This window comes from Leptodactylus fuscus, chromosome 4 (genome assembly GCF_031893055.1).
Source record: "Leptodactylus fuscus isolate aLepFus1 chromosome 4, aLepFus1.hap2, whole genome shotgun sequence".
In the NCBI taxonomy this organism is placed as follows: Eukaryota; Metazoa; Chordata; class Amphibia; order Anura; family Leptodactylidae; genus Leptodactylus; species Leptodactylus fuscus.
Window position 1 is genome coordinate 135,190,186 of NC_134268.1, and position 6,124 is coordinate 135,196,309.

General features: G+C 45.2%; 1 non-coding gene across 1 annotated transcript; it reads left to right on the forward strand.

Moving 5' to 3' along the window:
• Positions 1 to 6,042: 6,042 nt before the first annotated feature.
• On the forward strand, positions 6,043 to 6,124 carry TRNAS-CGA (transfer RNA serine (anticodon CGA)). Its single transcript has one exon. It is a non-coding gene; the product is annotated as a tRNA-Ser (tRNA).

A 6,124-nucleotide genomic window follows, 5' to 3' on the forward strand; every position in this document is an offset into this window, starting at 1 on the left:
TGTTCCACGTATTTTATGACTCTGCAAAATTTTAAATTTACTGTGGAACACAGGGCAGGCAAAATGCAGGGGAATGCTGATGCCCTGACCAGGACGTATTGTATGATGGCTAAGAGTGTCTGCCCCTACAAGTCCGAACAAAGGGGGGGACCTGTGAGAAGGTGACAGGCAGAGTGCTGGAGTCATGCTATATCTCCCCCAGATTCCTGACACACATTTGGTCCAGGGTGGATCTTGAATAAGCTGCAGCTCTGGTGTCAGTCCTGAGACTCATTAATGGGCCATAAAAGGCTGCAGAGCCTGCACTACATGGCAGATCCTGGGAAGAGAGTAAGGGCCTGGGTCTGTCCTGACACTGAGAGCCTTATGTTACAGTGGTGTGGTGTTTTGGTTGAGTCATGTGGCTGGTAGTAAGCCACACGTACAGTTAGAGTAAATTTAAAACATAACTTTTAATTTTTAAGATAAAAAACAAACAAAAAAAAAAAAGCCCCAATGTGCGTTAAAAATTGAGAAACGATACACACTATACGGAATGATGGTGTCCGTGTGCGTTAATAAATTCCTCAATACATAACTGTAGTCACTGTATAGAAGGATAGTGACCCAATTAGGAGAATGTAGATAGGAGAGCCATGAGCAACTGCCCCTCAGTCATATATATATATATATATATATATATATATATATATATATAGTACCCTAACCTGTACTGGTTATAACAGTCACTCTAAACCCCTGTGATTAATTAAACACCTGGGGAAGGAAAGGGTATATGGATTTGGCATAAAATAGATATTACTGCTCTCCTATTCTGACCTAATGTGGGCTATGTACTCCTCATAGCTCCTCTACGCCTTTCGCCAATGTATATTGCATGGCTCCTCAGGAGGACGATATTAAATATATACAGCCACTATTGTTTGCAGTTAAAACTGCAGTTCCTGCATCCTTGATGGTAGGAAGCAGTAATGTGCTATGCCTTAATGCCTTTAGGCATAGCACATTACTGCTTCCTACCATCAAGGATGCAGGAACTGCAGTTTTAACTGCAAACAATAGCGGCTGTATATATTTAATATCGTCCTCCTGAGGAGCCATGCAATATACATTGGCGAAAGGCGTAGAGGAGCTATGAGGAGTACATAGCCCACATTAGGTCAGAATAGGAGAGCAGTAATATCTATTTTATGCCAAATCCATATACCCTTTCCTTCCCCAGGTGTTTAATTAATCACAGGGGTTTAGAGTGACTGTTAGAACCAGTACAGGTTAGGGTACTATATATATATATACTAGAGGGAGGACCCGGCTTCGCACGGGTATATTACATTTTATGTTTGTGTAGTGGCCCCATAAGAAATGTCCAATTTTGCACTGGTGTATTTTGTATGTGGTTTGTGTGTATGTCCATAAGTGTCATGTGATTGTGTGTATCTCATTTTGGATATCAGTGAAAAACCTATGATCAGTTGTTATGGATACCTGGAGTAAAGCTGTATCTAATCCTTCCCCGTGTAGTACTGTGTTTAGACTCAAGTATCTAATCCTTGTTGGTGTGGTACTGTTTGCAGATGCACATATCTAATCCTCCGGCGTGTGGTACTGTGTGCAGATGTGTGTATCTAATCCTCCCCTGTATGGCATTGTGTGAAGAGGCACGTATCTAATCCTCCGGTAAGTGAAACTGTGTGCAGACGTGCATATCTAATCTTACGGCATGTGGTACTATGTGCTGATGCGCGTATCTAATCTTCTGGCGTTGTGGTACCGTGTGCAGACAGGTGTATCTAATCCTCTGGCGTGAGGTACTTTGTGCAGATGCGCGTATCTAATCCTCCCCAGTGTGGTACTGTGTGCTGAGATGCGTATCTAATTATCTGGCATGTGGTACTGTGTGCAGAGGCATGTATCTAATCCTCCAAAGTGTGGTACTGTGTGAAGAGGCGCGTATCTAATCCAACGGCGTGTGGAACTGTGTGTAGACACACGTATCTAATCCTACAGCATGTGGTACTGTATGCAGACGCATGTATCTAATCCTATAGCGTGTACAACTGTGTGAAGACGTGCGTATCTCATCGTCTGGCATGTGAAACTGTAAGCAGACGCGTGTATCTAATCCTACGGCATGTAGTACTGTGTGCAGACGTGCTTATCTAATCCTCTGGTGTGTTGAAATGTGTGCAGATGTGCGTATCTAATCCTCCCTTGTGTGGTATTGTGTGAAAAGGCGCGTATCTAACCCTACGGCGCGTGTAACTGTGTGTAGACGCGTGTATCTAATCCTACAGCATGTGGTACTGTGTGCAGATGCGCGTATCTAATCCTCTGGCGTGTGGTACTGAGTGCTGAGACGCGTATCTAATTCTCTGGCTTGTGGTACTGTGTGCAGAGGCATATATCTAATCCTCCAAAGTGTGGTACTGTGTGCAGACACACGTATCTAATCCTCCCCTGTGTGGTATTGTGTGAAGAGGCACATATCTAATCCTGAGGCATGTGGTACTTTGTGCAGACGCGCGTATCTAATCCTCCCCGTGTTGTACTGTGTGCTTAGACACGTATCTAATTCTCTGGCTTGTGGTACTGTGTGCAGACACACGTATGTAATCCTCACCTGTGTGGTATTGTGTTAAGAGGGACGTATCTAATCCTGCGGCATGTGGAACTGTGTGTAGACGCACGTATCTAATCATACGGCATGTGTTACTGTGTGCAGACGCATATATCTAATCCTCTGGCGTGGGGTACTGTGTGCAGACGCACGTATCTAATCCTCCCTGTGTGGTACTGTGTGCTGAGACGCGTATCTAATTCTCTGGCTTGTGGTACTGTGTGCAGAGGCATGTATCTAATCCTCCAAAGTGTGGTACTGTATTCAGGCACACGTATCTAATCCTCCCCTGTGTGGTATTGTGTGAAGAGGCGTGTATCTAATCCTATTGCGTGTGGAACTGTGTGTAGACGCGCGTATCTAATCCTACGGCATGTGGTACTGTGTGCAGACGCGTGTATCTAATCCTCTGGCATGTGGTACTATATGCAGATGAGCGTATCTAATCCTCCCCCGTGTGGTACTGTGTGCAGATGTGCGTATCTAATCCTCTCCTGTGTGGTACTGTGTGCAGATGCGCGTATCTAATCCTCTGGCATGTGGTACTATATGCAGATGAGCGTATCTAATCCTCCCCCGTGTGGTACTGTGTGCTGAGACGCACATCTAATTCTCTGACTTGTGGCACTGTGTGCAGAGGCATGTATCTAATCCTCCAAAGTGTGGTACTGTGTGCAGACACACGTATCTAATCCTCCCCTGTGTGGCATTGTGTGAAGAGGCGCGTATCTAATCCTACGGCGTGGGGAACTGTGTGTAGACACACATATCTAATCCTGCGGCATGTGGTAATGTGTGCAGATGTGCATATCTTATGCTCTGGTGTGTGGAACTGTGTGTAGACACGTGTATCTAATCCTATGGTGTGTACAACTGTCTGCAGACGCGCGTATCTAATCCTCTGGAGTGTGGAACTGTGTGTAGACGCGCGTATCTAATCCGACGACATGTGGTACTGTGTGCAGACGTGCAAATCTTACGCATGTATCCAATCCCCCGGGGTGTGGTACTTTGTGCAGACGCGTGTATCTAATCCTTCGGCATGTGGAACTGTGTGCAGACGCACGTATCAAATCCTTCAGTGTGTGGAACTGTGTGCAGAAGCGCATATGTAATCCTCTGGTTTGTGGGACTGTGTGCAGACGCATGTATCCAATCCCCTGGGGTGTGGTACTTTGTGCAGACGCGTGTATCTAATCCTTCGGCATGTGGAACTGTGTGCAGATGCACGTATCAAATCCTTCAGTGTGTGGAACTGTGTGCAGAAGTGCGTATTTAATCCTCTGGTTTGTGGGACTGTGTGCAGACGCGTGTATCTAATCTTCTGGAGTGTGATACTGTTTGCTGATCTGTGTATCTAATCCTCTGATGCGTGTATCTCAGCTTGGATATCAGTGTTGTATTGTGCATGTGGAGTGACCATGTGTATTGCAGTTGGAATATGAGTGAAAGTCTTGCAGGTTTGTATTGGCTAAGGGGGGGGGCACTGTGTTTGAAATGCTGTATCTCAGCAACGGTACGTCTGAGTGAGTTGGAGTCTCATCTTAAACCTTCCCGGATACCTGAAGTATCTCTGTACCAAATTTGGTGAAGATCGGTCCAGTCGTTTGGTTCGCATTAGAGCACAGACAGACAGACAGACAGACAGAAATTCATTTTTATAATATAGGGAGATATGGATGACTGAGGGGCAGTTGCTCATGGCTCTCCTATCTACATTCTCCTAATTGGGTCACTATCCTTCTATACAGTGACTACAGTTATGTATTGAGGAATTTATTAACGCACACGGACACCATCATTCCGTATAGTGTGTATCATTTCTCAATTTTTAGCGCACATTGGGGCTTTTTTTGTGTGTTTTTTATCTTAAAAATTAAAAGTTATGTTTTAAATTTACTCTTTCTGTGAAAAAGTTAATAATTGAGTAAATTACCCGTCAGTGAATTTTCACACGTACAGTTAGTATTATCTATTTAGTTAGCGCTCAGATGAGCAGGTTTTGTTTTACCTTTTTGCCTGAAGTTAAGGCTGTATTTTATTTTTCTCATTTTTTGTGCCTAACATAAAGGTTTATTTATTTTGCTGTTTTTCTTAAATAATCCGCTTTGCTGCAAGATTTGTGTCCCTCTCTCGGACTGGTTGGGTCCGTACCACTGCTTCTACCAAGCTACCTTTCCCCACAAGACAAACTATAGTGCCGACAGCTTTATCAAATCCAAGTAAAAAAAAAAGTTTTTTACTCTATATACTCACAAAATTCAAATAAAACAACACTCTTCTTAATTTAAAATCCGCATAGAGCATGAAATGTATGAAAAAGCGCTGTTTCATCTTGCATTATGTGGCTATATAGAATAAAAAGTATATTGATGATCTGTTCTTAGGATTCAAAATCCATGTAATAAGAGACTTTTACAGACCTTGCTCAAATTAATATAGCTCATATTTGCAGAAAGTCGTTTCTAATACTGTGTACTCCTATTATATCATAATGAAGATAGATTTGTTTGAAAAAGTTTCTTCTGTGATATAACTCCTGTTAGACTATACGTATAGAAAATGTTGGACCCCATAAATCTATGTTCCCTGTCGTCCTCAACAGCGGCACAATGTGGGGTATTTCTGCCCCTGTGTGCTGGTAGGACAGGCGGATATTTAATTAGCCAATCAAATGCGTGGCAGGCCCTATAAGAGGGCACAAGAACCTCCCCTCTGCGTGTTTTTTTCTGTCCTGTGTGGACAGAGGACAGGTGGGAGGACTTGTGTCCTCTTAGAGAAGCTCAGCAGGATCACTCACCTCCTGAGCGGTTGTTTTCTTCTTGTCACCTTCTGTGCCCTGCGGGGAGAAGGTGCTTGTTAGCCACGTGTGGCTACCTCCCTCTATCCCCCCTGCCCCCCCTCTCCTCCGCTTCCCCTGCTCCTTGTGACTTACCTGACATTTTGGTGAGAGTCCGGGGACTCCGCATGCCGCCTCTGGTGGCCGCGCGGACTGCCGGTGGGTGGAACCACACTGTTGTGTATCCTGTTCCCCGCCGGCCGCTGTAAGCGCGCACTTCCGGTTTCGCCGGAAGTATCATAGCGCCATGGCAACGGCCTGGCACTGGCGGCCGCTCACTCAGGGAAGATTCAGGCCTTATTAAAGGCCGGAAAAGACGGGGAGATGTGGGGGTAAGTGCCCGTGTTAAGGGCCTCTTGGTGGGGGGGAATGTATATCTTTGCAGACCCCTGATTACAGGGTTAGTTGTCTGGGCAGGTTGCCTCACCTGCTTTGATTGTGGCTCCGCCCACTTCCAGCCGGCCAGAATTAAGAGGCTGGCTGGCCTGGTGTCAGAGACCTTCCTGCAGTATCTGCTGAAGGCGTGCGATTGTGGTGTTCATTGATCTTGAACTCTTTTCCAGTTTGCAAACTTTATTGGGAACCGGCTGTGATGGCCGAGTGGTTAAGGTTTTGGACTCGAAATCCAATGGGGTCTCCCCGCACAGGTTCAGATCCTGTTCACAGCG